This window comes from Salvia hispanica, unplaced genomic scaffold, assembly GCF_023119035.1.
Source record: "Salvia hispanica cultivar TCC Black 2014 unplaced genomic scaffold, UniMelb_Shisp_WGS_1.0 HiC_scaffold_446, whole genome shotgun sequence".
NCBI classification, from domain to species: Eukaryota; Viridiplantae; Streptophyta; class Magnoliopsida; order Lamiales; family Lamiaceae; genus Salvia; species Salvia hispanica.
The window spans coordinates 108,948-124,000 of NW_025952186.1; the positions used below are offsets into that span (position 1 = coordinate 108,948).

Here is a 15,053-nt window from a genome sequence, read left to right on the forward strand (position 1 = left end):
ATATTTATATTTTACAATAGATTTTATAATTTTAAAATATATAAAATATATTTTATATATAATTGTGTTTAGATTTTTGTGGTATATACCTTAGTTTACGTATATACCTTAATTTCGGTATATACAATTTCTAGGTATGAACGGTACACGGTATTTGAAAATTTATACCGTTACCTTACCGAATTTTTCGGTAAGGTATCATACCGATCGAAAGTCACGGTATACCAAAAATTCGGTAATTTCGGTATTTTTTGGTACGATAAGCGATATTTCGGTATTTTTTCCCGACCCTATGGATATTCATGACAAATTACTCGTCCAAATAACTATTTCATTTCGAATATGAAAACCCTCTCAATTAATATACTCTCGCCTCATGGTACTCACACTTTTTATTTTAGGCCGTAAATTTAAGAATGAGTAATTAGTGCAATTGAATTATTATTATTAAGTGTAATAAGAAAATACTTAATAGAGGAACACTTCATTAACTCTAGTATCTTAATTAAATACCCTAATTTTTACTCCCTTCATCCACCAACAAAAGGAAAGCACAAATTTTAAGAAATGTAGTACAAAGTAGATTGAAAAAATTGGTGAAAGATGAGACCTATAGTTCGGGACAAGCCGAAATAAAAAAATGCGAGTAACATGAGACCATAAGTAGAGGTAGTCTTAAGAAACTGAGCTCTAGTAAATGCTGTAAACTATGTAGCCCTGAATAATTTCAATTCCCAAGATAACTGGTGCTCAGAAATTGCCGTCAAGTCTCGAGCAAAGAACTTTATAATACCAAATTATGGAAGCTCAGAGTTTGTAGCAGTGTGAATGACATGAATTCAAAACAGATGTCTTTCACCAAAAGAGAAGCATAACAAACACAGATCTTTGACATATGTCCAGCATTGTTATTCAATATTCCATTACCAGCAAGTCATTCGCCTTGACAAAAATTTTCATAGATCCAAGCGACTAAAACAGATTAAGCACACAAGCCATCATAATTCTGGCACCAACTGAATAAGCATAAGCAGTATAATAAAATTTCAGATAGCTGGAATTAATTCCAGTTATGCGGTTTTGACTTCTGCTGATCCGGGCTTCTCATCTGACTTAGCATCTGCAGAACAACATCCACCACCATGGTGGTGATGATGGTGGTGGTGGTGCTGATGGTGGTGCTTTCTACCCTTCAATTCTTTTCTCATATCATAGCATCTTCTCCATCAGCATAATATTTGGCCTCCACATCATGGATCTTGTAACCCAATGTTTCCGTGTACAAATTGAAAGCAGCCCTGTTGCTTTTCCTAACATGCAGTGAAACATACTCTGCCCCATACACCTGTTCATTGACAAAAGAAATTTAATAAATCTGCTACTGAAACAGACAGATAATAATATCAGGTAACGAGAGACAGGTGGTCAAGTGATTGGTATCTAACATACTACAATCTGGGTTGTAACAAAATGATCATTCTTTTTATCTAGGGTAAGGATGGATGTGGTTGCTAAAGGAAAGCGGATAGAGGAAAAGAGTGAGCGGAAACAAGAGGATGATAAGGAATCGTCAGTAGCGTTCAATTAAAGGAAACAGCAGCATATGCATGAGTCGCGTAGAGAGGTAAAGGGTTTGACACCATACTCAAGTTGCAGAGGCTTGTGAGGAAACACGGGACAAGGAATAAGAAGACATCGAGGATTTAGGAAAAATCCTTTTCAAGGGAGGAAAGATATGATCCTTGGATCGACATTAATTCAAGTTCAGGACATTTCTCCAAAATTCTCAGAATCTCAGCAAGTTCTGTACATGAAAACAACTTCAAAGATGAACACTAGCATCGCTTTTGATGAAACCTTTGCACCTAAGTTCAGAGGCTCCAATCCGTTCATTCTGGAACAGATGCTCAGATAACACACCTAAAGAAGAATCCACCAGAAGCATGGCAAAAGAATCAGGTTCAAGATACGGTGCCAGCAATACACCTGATTTCAGAATCTCCGCTTTCAGTTCTGACCGAGAGTCAGGACTGAATGCAATTTTGCAACAAGAGTATGTATGTGTTGAACAACTTGAAGATAAGAATCTAAGATTGACTTGGACAGATAGTATGGCCGAGAGTTGGCATGGAGCTAAAGATGATCTCTATTCTTTAGGTATTTAGGTTTAATTTCTTTCCTAGTCACATCTTTGTCTTTATTTTCTTTCTAGATTGGTTTTACCTTTTTATGCATTTACTTCCTTGGTAATAGAATTTACAGCACTTACATATATGGCTGCCTTTGTAATGGCTCAAAATATAATATTAACAGCAGTGGGGGACAATATAGTAACACTATTTTGCATATTTGTTCAAATGGAAGATATGCAGGACACCTGATGCAGATGGAAGTGTGAAACACACATATGATTCAACACAAATTGTTAATCAGTAAGGATGTTGGATTGTGCAAAGATAAAACAAAACTCATCCATTCAAATGGAATAACAATTTCGTTTTGACAAAAAAAAATAAAAAATGGTATCAATCAACAACAAAATTTGTAAAATCTAAAACCCTAAACCCGTCACAGAAGTGAGTCCTAATGCCAGGAACCTAATGCAAATTAACACTAAAATAAGTGAAAAAAAATAACAACTTAGCCTGCTGATTGAGCAGAAAATTGTAGCTTCATCTCCCTATGATGTCACATATGAGACATCAAAATTTGGAACACTGTTAAACTGAATGTTTGATGGTTTTTACTTAGGAGACGAGTACATATTGTTTTAACATTATAAAACAAAAGGCCAAGTTAATAGTGAAGCATCTCCACACCAACACAAATTGTACATTTGAAAAGCTTTCGCAAAATTAGGATGGATATGGATAAACCAAACTACGCAAGGAAGTACCCGAAGACGGTCCACGAGAAAGCATATGAACAACTAATAAAGCTATTCAACTAAGAAAAAGTAACTTCCCTCCTTACTACCAATAATCAAACAAACGAAATCCAGATCTGGTAGTTTGCGAGATTGTTAAATAGTAGTTGAATACTATATAAGAACTCCACAGATTGAGTTACATATTTCGAGGCAAAATAACAGTAAATTAACATTGAGAAATGTAATACTAATTAGTATTTAATAGGAGTAATAAAAATGAAGAAGGTGACCTGCTCCATGGCGTTCTGAGCGGCAGTCATGAGTTTGGTAGCAAGGCCAAGTTTGCGGTGAGTTCTGAGGACGGCGAGGGAGGATGTGGCCGTGGCACTCGGTGGTCTCCTCCTCCATCTTGGCGAGAACATAGCCGACGATTTTGCCGTTGTAATCCTCGGCGACGTAGAGGAGCTGCGGCCAGGAAAGGATGTGGTAGAAGTAGTACTTCATCTGGTAATTCTCGGGCAGGCAGAAGAGATTGCAGGTCTCGCATAGCCAGAAGATCGTCGACTGTGGCTTTCCTGATGCACACCATTGCTAGGGTTTTGCGGAGGCAGAGACAGTTAGGGCTACCTTCTGATTTGGGGGGAATGTGGTATACCTGTATGTATATACTCTGTTTGTATTGGGGCCAATTTTAGTTTGACATCGTTTCCTTTTATTGCTAGAACGGAATTTTATTGGTAGATTTAAGATCTATTCTTCTTTTAATTTCTAAGTTGACTCTATAAAATAAATGTCACATAATAAAATAATTATATCATAGGTATTTAATTAAACTTATACTTAGAGCATCCTAGCTGGAGCTCTTGAAGGTGGGTTCGTGCCATTGGACACGGATGCGCGTCCCGAGTCTTTGTCGATGGGACGAGCTCGTCCGAAAGAGTCAACTTAAGGCGGGATATGTGGCGTTTCGGTGACGCTTAGTCAGTTGTAAATTCTTTTTCTTTTTAAATTTGAAAATTCTGAAAAATCAGATTTAAATAAAAAAATATTTTCCCACTTCCAAATAAAATATATCGTTTTTTTCCACTATTTATTTCTTTTTTAACCTATAAATAGCCTCATTTCACCCAAAAATTCACACCACATCGAAATATTTACTTTTTTAATTTTTCGAATTTAAATTATGCAATTTTAAATTTCAACGATATAATTTTTAGTACTTTTTAATTCTCGTGTCATATCCATTGTCCATAATTTTATGGGACTGAGGGAGTAGAATAAGTAGATTAAGTATTAACTTTAAAATATGTCGACTCACCTAGGTGAGTCGGTACAATATATCGTACTCAAGAATATCATACTCGCATACCAGATCAAAACTGGTATTGATAAAATATCATATCGATATCATACAATTTTAGTATTCCGAATCCGTAGATCAAAATTCGTATTATTAATTTTTATACCATTACCTATCGTATTGCAAGATATGCTTACTGTATATCAAGGCTAAGTATGGTACAGAATATCATAATACCGTCAGTATCTCTGCCAACTACCATTATAATGAAGTAAATTCGCTATTAGGATGACGTAATTATATAGTTTTATGATGAAGTAATTCAATTGTATGATGAAGTGTGTTCTTGAATTTCGTAATGCTCCAAACAAAAACATCTCTTAATTATAGTAGGATTAATATACTTGCATTTTGATGACATAAATTGAATATTACGTTGAAGTATCTTCGATGTGTAATGAAATAGTATATTTTTTTATTTGTAAAATAACATAGATGGAAAAATGAGATATTTTGGAGATAATATATCTAATCACTCCTTAATTTCTGGATTTGCTATACATAACTGCAAAGATCGAAATATAAATGACTAATCTACCCCTTAAATGCGATAAATACAATAATATAATGACATTCGTATAATCTAATCTTGACGCTTGAACTTTTGATTCAATTGATCATATTCGGTTTTTGTTATGCTGGCTCACTCAAATTAAGATTAAACATTTCAACAAAGGGTTTCATTAGTGTGCTAACTAATTTTATAGTAATAACTAAAAATTTTTTAATTCTGGGTATTAAAATTATCAACATAAAGACATAATTATATCAATACAACATATAAATTTAAATATCAACACAAAAAGATTGATAAATTTATGCCTTTGTGTTAATATTTTTAACATACAAAATTAATATTAGTTATTAGTTACTACGTAATTTAATTAGTATTTGATTACACACCTATCAACAAATATACAATGTTATTGTTATTAAGGACAAGTAAGAGTATAGTATCTAAAAGGACTAATGTATTAGACCCAAGTATCACAAACCAATCTCATTCACTATCTAAACACTCAAATTTGATTTGAGTTCTAAATTGAACGATAAAAGCAACATAAACTTATATAACTAGGAAATAGGGAAGCAATCTAAAACAAGGTTAACAAATAGGTGAAACTAATAACAAAAGGAGTACAATCTTATGGGTTCCCAAAAATTACTCTTGTGTCCAATCAGATTAAGTTGTTGGTGTTTAAGTATAAAGACTTGTAAAATATATATATATATATATATATATATATATATTTAGGGTATAGAATCTATTGAGGTGTTTATTGGATTTATTGAATAAGTGCTTCAATTTATTTTAATTTTTTTAAACGTAAAATTAACACTAGTGAAACACAAAAAAAGGATAAATATTCTCATTTGGAACATTGGAGGTTAACAACGGAAGGCCCAGCAAACAACCCAAAGATAATGAAACACAAAACAATTCCCTTGAAATATAAGCTACTACAGCGAGTGAGCTAAACAACATCTCCCAAAATATTCCATTGATTCAATTTATAGTATCGGGAAAGTGTGGGAGAAGTGGGCCTTCCGCATGGTTCTTGCAGAGCAGAGCTCATGGGAAATGGCTAGATGGTAATTTGCACGGGCCGTGCCGGAGATCATCATCGTGCAGTCTTTGCCAAGCTCGGGTTTTCTGACGTGCCATAGCCGATTTTGCACGTCCTTTTGCTAAGCTTGGCTCCGATAGGGCGTGCGGACTTATTTCTCCTAAATCCATTTTATGTACCTTTTTCACACCTACAATGAAAATAATACTCTATTCGTTTTATTAGTGTGCGACATTTTTTTCGCACTCATTTTTAAAAAAATTATACTTCCTTTATCCCTCACTAAGGAAGCATTTCTTTTCGCCACGAATTTAAAAATGGAGTTTTATTGATTAAGTGGAAGAAATAAAGTAAGATGGACGAAAAGTTAGAAAAAAAAAGTAAGAGAAAAAATGTCAAAAGAGGAAATGACTTATTTATTTTGTGACGTCCAAAAAGAAATACTACATTTGTTCCTGAAAAGACATTTCTTTTCAAGACATAATTTAGAATAAGGGTTTAAATAAATTATAAAGAAGAGATTTAAAAAATTTCCTATCAAGGAACACAAAGTTGGCAATCCTATTTGGTATGTCACACTAATACTTTTTTGAAAATGGAAATGTATATAACCCCAATTCCAACTAGATATATAGATTATGAAAACATTTTAAATGTAAATATACACCATTTATTATATGGAAAGTTTGTCCCCGTTCCATGTATATAATAAGTACATTATACATATAACTAGGTCCATCATTTCATGTTTTAAAATTGTTAAATTATTTTTTCACTAGGTCATCTTATACGTAACTTAATATAAAAAAGTTGATCACATCACTAATTTTAAGATATTTAGGAGATTAAGTTTTTTCTTGTTTTATAAATACGAAAAAATGTAGAGAATTAAAAAGTGTAATTATAACTTCAAATTTATTGAAATTAAATATACTACTCCATATAAATTAAATTAATAATACATATAATTATGTAGTGTATAAATTAAATTAAATTAAATATATTGGTAATTATATAGTATAGACATTAGCTGTATGAATATTATACATTCGGTTAAATTATAAAAATTGTTAATAATAATAAGATAATCTAAAAAATTAATTTTAATAATAATAATAATATGATGATTATGATCTAAAAAACTATTTTTATTACATTAATGAAAAAAACTATTTTTATTACATTAATGAAAAAACTTCATAAACAAAATACTCCTAGAGCATCCGCAGGTGAAGAGGCGCATGCTTTCGTCCATCCGTGCGCCGAGACCGGCTCACGTCAGCGATGGAGCTCGTCCGTCTGCAGGCGACGTACGCTCTTAGCTAAGAGCACGTCCGTGCCGTTGAGCGAAGACACGTGGCTGCTTATTCGCCTAACGCATAGCCGTTGGCTTTTTTTTTTTTAAATGCGAAATCAATTAAAAAAATGTTTTTAAAAAAAAAAATATTTTTCCACTTCCCAAAAAAATATATCCGTTTTCTCCCCACTTTTAATTTATTTTTCAATTTTTTCCCCCAAAATTCACATTTTCATCTATGAATACCCCGACTACAACACCAAAAATCACATTCTCATCTATTCTATCATCATCTACATTCTCTCATCTTTTCCTCATACTCTCTCGTCTAAATTCCCACCACACTACACAATGCCCGGGCCCGGCTTTCACCCCCCGGCAATCGCATTAAAACCCCACGTTGGGTTCGTTTCCCGGGGATTTGTAAAAAGAAATTTACGGCCTCCCTAAAACCCCCAAAGGTTCAAAAGGGGTGGCTCCCGGTTTCCCCCTGCACGCCCAAAAAAGTTTCCGGTTGGTGGGCACCAAAACCGGATCGGGGGGGAGCAAAGCTCACTCCTACTCCTTTTATTCCTATTCCTACTCCCCCCCCTTCGTGGCCCCCCGCATGGCATTAAAGGGGTGAGATGATGGCGATGTTCAAGCCTATTTGGGGAGTCTCCGAAGACCCGGGATGTTGGCAAAACCAAACCGGGATACGAAAAGGTGGCACCCCCCTTTTTACAATGAAACCCGGGGGGGGAACCATCCCTCAAATGAGAGTATGGTGCGCAATTGCGTCTGATGCAACTTAGCAATCGGTAAGTTCCGGGGTACTTCCAACGGGAAGAGCGGGCGGTGGGAGCGGCACGAGTGAGCTCGGATCACGTTGCCGCCTTGGCGACCTCCCAAAAGCTTGGAGATGATACCGTTAAAAGTCCCTCGATTGTTGGCGGGGGGGGCCGGGACACCCAAAGTAGGGGGTGGGGTTTGTATTTTAGAAATCACTTTTGAGTGATTGAATAGTAAAACTTTTTATTTTTTTTTCCCAAGGAATAAAACGATTTTTTTTTGTAAATAATTTTTTTATTTTTTTACTTTTAATGGATGTCAATGCATGTTTAAATGTATAAGTTAATTTAAAAACAAAATCAAAAGTCTTTGTTTTAGTAGACCTTTGTGGCTTCCCCCCACTTTGGTTCAAATTTGGTTCTAAACAAAAAAAAAGATGAATTTCACAACCTAGAGGGAATTTTTCCATGAGAAAGGTTCAATGTCATCCCATATTTCAAGCCTTAGTGAAATAAGATGACATTGGTGTGGTATACTTTGACTTTAACGGATTGATTATCCCTTTTACTTTGACTTATCAAAGGGTTCGGGTTTTGAAACCCCAATTATCCTAATATTGGGAGGGGTTTCAATATCTAGCGGTGCTAGGTTTTGCTATTATTTAAAATCTTTGCCAGGGGGTCTCGTTTGATAATTTAAAGGGGAGTCAAAAAAAAGGTTTTATTATTGGAACCCAAAAAATTGGGTTTGATTACTCAATGAATAATAAATAAGCGTTTAAAATTTTTAAGTCCACTCGGAATTAATAAGTTAATTAATTAAGTCAATAGCAGACATTAATTAATTAAGGGACATTTTGATTTTCCCGGAAATGAAAGAAAACAAAACCCGTTACTTGAAATTTTCCCGGTTTGGATGGGGAAGTTCAATATTATTTCGAAAGGGCTCCCTCGAAATTTCCAATTATAACTTATATTAAATTGTGGGTTCAATTTAATTAGAAAAAATTTTGGATGAGCCCATATCCAAAACCTTCCATAGATCCCCTTCGGGCCCGAAAAGAATTTAATAAAAATTAGGAGAAAAAAGGAAAAATAACACAATTTTTCATTATTAAAAATTTTCAAAATTTTCAGCCCAAAGGGCTGAAGAAATTTTAATTCCTCCCCCCCTTTTTAAAAAGGATTTCTTGTTTCTTTATTTAAGTCCTAGTATTCTAGTAAGATCAGCCCACCCCCATTTTGGGGATCCAGTTTGGGGAAACCCCGGAGGGGAATTTTTGTGGTCTAGTACTCAAAGCATCCGTGGAGAAGAAGCTAGCCATCTTCAATTTTTGGAAAATTTTAATTAGGTATTTATCTCTTCCCCAGATAAGCATGTTTTTGGGTTTCAATATTCTTATAGCATGATTAATTCAAGTTAGGGAAGGCATGATCCCATGTGATAATTCGCGAATAGGCTTTGCCCTAAATTCCCCAAAATAGACCCGATTATTATTAATTGTTTTTAAAATTGGGGCCCTTTCCCTTTATTTCAATTGGTATCGATCAGTCTTTGGCTCGATTTTTTGGGAATTTAAATTTCGCAAATTCATGAAAGCATGTCTTGATTAAATTACGAAGCATGTTTTTGTTTTTTTGTTTTTTCTTTTAGCTGATAATTAAAGAACATTCGAATCATAAAACCCGGTTATTCAAAGCATTAGAGGGCCGAGGGTGGCGCTGCCCCGGGAGGGGCCCCGGGGTTTAGTTTCGGAGAAAAAGGGTTTCAATTAGTGGGACCCGGGGGCGAGGGCCGGGGGGCGCGCCGGGAGCAAGGGCTGCGTGCGTGCCGGCCAAGCCCGAAAAACCCCTAAAACGGTCCCCGGGACCGGGGTTGGGCCCGACCCCGGGGGTGAAGTGGAACCGAGGGGGGGGCGATAAACCGGGGGACGGGGCCTGGCGGCATGGGTGTAGGCCCCCGGTCCCCCCAAAAGCCCCCGGGCCCGGGAACCGATGCATTTTGGGAGGAAAAACGGTGTCGTGGTCGCCCGGGCCCGCCGTGCCAAGACTCGAGCAGAACCCTAACCCAAAACCCTAGCAAAACCCAACCTTCGCCCGCGACAGCGGCGGGCCCGAGAGCAACCACCCCGGGGCCCCGGGCGCCTGTGGGGGGGCTGGGGAGTAGGGGGGAGTTGGCGGTTCCCCGGGGCCCGTTTCCGGGGGTGGATGACGGGCCTTTGGGGGGTATATCGGGGTTATACCCCGGGAAAAAGGGGAAAGGGGAAGCATCGCGTTGCGGGCCCTCCCGGGGGCGGCGGCCGGGCGGGGGGCCCCGCGACCCGACGTTGGAAGAATCTTCAAATTTGTGGTTTTGACCGTAAAAAATTCGAATAAGATGAAACAAAAAGGTTTTTTTAATGATTATTTAATTGATAAATTAATGATATCATTAAAAATAATATTATTTAATGAAATAAAATTTTTTGGGGAAAAATTTCCCCTAGTTTTTTGGGAATATTTAGATTTTTTTTTGTATCTATGAATATTTTATACCCTAGATGATATGATAAGAATAAAATTTTGTTTCCCTAAATATAATATATTTTTTAGAATCTATAAAAAGATAGATATATATAAGATTACATTAAATAATAAAATTTTTTAATTTTTTCTTTAATCTTGAACTTGGTTTTTTATATAAATTTTAAATTTTTTTTCATGTCTAATTAAGATTATAAATAATTACTTTATTTTAATATATCTTATAGAAATAAATAAATTTAAAATTAAATTTAGATTAATAATTCCTAAACAAAAAGATATTAAAGATAATAAAAGATTTAATTACCCATAATTAAATACCAAAGAATTTAATTAGTCTTAATTTTCTTAAGGCTAAAGGAAAATTAATTAAAACCATAACACAAATATCAAGCGATAATTATGAACAAAAAAAGTTTATATATGGTCTCCATGGGTTTTATCAACCCCAAAACATTGTTATGGGAATGTGTTGTAGAAAAAAAATTTCGAATGCAAAACCTCATGGTGGGTTGGGAAAAAGGATTAGGCGTGTCAAATTTCCGGGAGGGGGGAAAAAGCTTTTAAGGCCCGTGTTTAAAAAAAGTAAATTGTCAAAATTTTAATGCGTTTTAAACCCTCGGGAAGGGAGGATACAATTTATTAATTTTGCTGTTGTTGGACTTTAAAAAGTTTTATGGTTAATCTACTCAATTTTTACATAAGTTTATGACAAATAGAAAAAATCTTGTTTTGGGGCAAAAAACCGGCCAAGATGTCTTTAATTCCTTTTTTTCCCCAATTTTAAAGCAAACTCGGGGCCAAAATTAATAGAATGGAAAACAAAATTTGGGGTTTCTTTGTTTCCAAGAAAAATTTGAATTTCTTTACTCAGGCCTCCTTTTCCCCGGGCTAACCCCCGGTGGGAGTTGAATGCATAAACGGTGGCATAAGGCAAAATGAGATGGCTAAGTGCTACATGTTGGCATCTATGTCTTGTTTCTAAGCACGCTTTCCCTAGGGCCCACTACCCCCCGGGGTTATGAAAAATCTTACAAATCTGTTTGGTACTCGAATAGAACGGCTAAGTCTCAACCCTTTTGGGGAGTATCATGGGGAAGTCATGAAGGGGGGGCCCTCTAGAGGCAACATGTCCTCGAGGGTGATGAGCCACCTCAATCGATTGAGGTTTTTGGGGGGGAGACCGTATCCAAGTTCCGGGTTCCATAATCCTTGATTTCCCAGCTTCCGGATTCAAGCTCAACTTGAGATGAACAAGCGGGATTTCTTTGGCCGAGCCCGACGAACTTCGGCCGGGGGAGGATTATGGTTCAAGCTAAGGGAGTCATTAAAATTTGGGACCCCAATTCCTCCGGCCCCTAAGCCTAGAAGAGGGAAAGAAAAAAGGGAGAACTTAAATGGCGGGTAACAAAGCTAAAGGGGAAAAAAGAAACAAAAGGTGACAAGAAGCCCCCCGGAAAATGCTTCAAATGTGGGGGAAAAGGGCATTGGGCCGATTGTCCCAAAAAAGGGGAAGGCCCGGGTAGCACCATGCTCTAAAAAAATCAGTCCCTGTTTTGGCTTGACATCTACTCATACTTGGGTTATTGATACCGGAGCAACCATCATATATGTTTTGATCCCACTTAATGCGGGGGACAAGGCGGGTTTCTGATCGTGAGATCGAAAATTAAAGCACGGGTCTTAAATGGGGCCTTGGTGAAGGGGAAAAGTTTATTTACGTTTTTAATGATAGATTTTTTATTTTGAAGAATGTTTTGTTTATACCTTCTTTTAAAAAAAATTTCAGTTTCTAAATTGTCTTTTGATGGATATTTGGGTTTCTTTTAATGACAATTTCGTTATTAAGAAAGAGGCTCTTATATTCCGGCCGGGTTTATGGAAAAAATCTTAAACAATCACTTCTACACAATTTTTAAACAACTAATGAACTAAGTACCCTGAAAATTTCCCAAAAAAAGAAAAGGAACCTTAAGAATTAAGGCCCTACTTGGAACTTTTGGCTTGGGATGCCAACAAAAAAAGGGGTTCATGCGATGGTTGATCAAGATCTTATCAATGGTCTTGGGGAAGGAACCATTTTCAAATTGGAAATCCCCGCCCCGAAAGGGAAGATGATTAAGAGACCTTTTAGGTTAAAGGGGAAATAGGGGCCCCCGGAAAACTTGAGCTCATTTTTATACCGATTTTGTGGAAATTAAAGCAAAGGGGCTTTTGATACTTCATTACCTTTATAGATGACTTCTCGAAAGTTGGATATGTCTATTTGATGCGCTACAAATCCGAAACTTTTTTACAAGTTCAAGGAGTTTAAATTTTAAAGTAGAAAACGCGTCATGGTAAGACTATCAAATGCCCCATCCGATCGCGGGGGCGAATACCTAAGTGCCCAAATTTTTTGGGCTACTTATCCCGGGCGGGGAAATTTAAACCCAAAACGGCACGCCGGACACCCTGCCCGAATGGGGGTCTGGAAAAAAAGGAATAGGACCTTTTTAAAATGGTCCGGCCGTGATAGTTATACGGTTTTGTTTCGTTTTGGGGGGATGCTTTTCTTTTTAAAAAACCATTCCTTAACAACACCTTCTAAATCGGTTCCACTACCCCATAGGGGTTTTGGAATGGGGAAAACCCCAATGGGAAAATCTCGGAAAAAAAAGGGGGTTCCCTAAAAGTATTGGAAAAGGATCCCTTTGCCGGGGAAACTGGGGCCGGGGGTTTGTAAAGTTTTTGGGGTTCCCTTAGGGAAGGGAAAACTTATGAATTCTATGTCTCGGGGATCGGAAAGTGATTGTGAGCACTCATGCCACTTTTTAGAGGAAATATGTAATGAATCATAAGCCCCCAGGGGAGATAAACCCTTTTAAGGGGCTAACTCAAGTCACAACCTCCAATAACCAAGAAAAATTACTTAGTGTAAAAAAACAACCGAAATTTCCTTACACCAGTTAGAGTGTCGGTCCCTTGGGGGGTTTTCAAGAGCCAAAGATACATTGGTTTTGGGGGAGTGCATGGATCACCCCCGGGCAACAATGTTTTATCCTGGAATCTTGCGAAGCGCAGGGATGTCGATCATTGCAATGGGGGAAAACAATTGGGTTCAACTACAATCAAAAGGCCAAAAAAGACTTTTATGGTTTTTCGTCCCACCCGGAAAGGCCGCCATTGGGAGCAAGTGGATTAAAAAATAAACCCTGGACCCGATGGGAGAGTTAAAGTCTTTAAGGCAAGACTAGTGGCTTGGGGGGGGAAAAAAAAGGAAGACATCGATTATGATGGACCTTTCCCACCTGGCCCTTTTCAAATGATCTCTATACCTTTTTTCTTTTAAAATTTTTTAAAGGATTGGGGGAAATATGGAGATGGACGTTAAAAAGCGTTTTTTAAACGGGGGGTCTTGAGGGGGACCATCTACATGGAACAACCCGAAGGTATTTGGGAAAGGGGGGAACACATGGTTTGGGAAACTTGAAGGCCATTTATGGCCTCAAGCAAATTTTAAATCATGGAACCAAACCGATCAAACTGTTTAAAAAGTTTGGATTCGAAAAATGCCCTAATGAAAGTTTTTGTGTATAAGAAGGTTGAAAAGGGAAATGTTGTGTTCTTAGTTTTATATGTAGATGACATTTTCAATTGGAAACAATAAAAAAATGTTGTCATCGGGGGATTTTGTCCGGCCCTTCGAGATGAAAGATATGGGGGATTGGGGGCCCCATTCTGTAAGGGTTTTTAGGAACCGAGCTAAGAGAATGTTGTGCTTATCCCAAGTCTTAAACGATTGGGCCAAAAAGGCGCTTTAGCATGCGGGGAAGAAAAAGGGTTTTTTACCTTTTAAAACAGAAAACAACCTGGCAGATCCTTTCACGAAGGCATTAGCGGTAAAGCCGTATGAAAGCCATGTTGAAGGAATGAGAGTTCGACTAATTCAAGACCTCAATCCGCTTTCAGTATGAAAGCCGTATGAAAGCCATATTGAAGGAATGGAAGAAATCACGTTTCGAGTGATTGAATACTGTAAAACTCTTATTTTATTTTCCAAGGAATAAAACAGATTATTTTTGTGGAAGAGGGGGCGACCCCAAGCGGTGTCTGGGGAGAGAACCCCATTTATATTGAGGGGGCGACCCCGATAGTGGAACGTGAAGGGGAAACCCCAGAAAAGCTATTGGAAGAAGCAGATCTACTTACGACTGGAGTACCGGAGCCCGAGGGAGGGCTGAAATTGATTGTGGACCTGGTGGGTGACCAGGATGAAGATGAACCTAAGATAGATGAGAGGGAAGAAAGGAGGCGCACCAGGAGGAGTCTCCTCGATGAAGTCGATGACTTAGTTCTTGATGCTGCAGAGGCAGAGGAACGCCGCCTGGCCAAGGAAAGGGCGAGGAAAGGAAAGGCGGCGGCGACCTCATCTACCCGGTCAAGGAAAGCTCCCTCCGTCAAGGAGGTCGAGGAGACCCTTTCCCCTATAACCGAGGATCCCTTTGTCGAGGAACAAGATGAGTCCATCCCTGAACCCGATTATGAATCGAAGAAGCTGAAGAAGAGCCTATTCCAGGACGTCCGGAGTCAATGGCTGACTAAAGAGTTGTTAGAGGAGATGAGAGCGGTTCGACGACGTGAGAAGAGGACACGCGTGTACAAGGAAAGATGTAAGCGGCGGGAA

General features: G+C 37.6%; 1 pseudogene; it reads right to left on the bottom strand.

Moving 5' to 3' along the window:
* Window positions 1-872: 872 nt before the first annotated feature.
* LOC125199286 lies at window positions 873-3,558 on the bottom strand (annotated as a pseudogene).
* Between the last annotated feature and the right edge of the window lie 11,495 nt (window positions 3,559-15,053).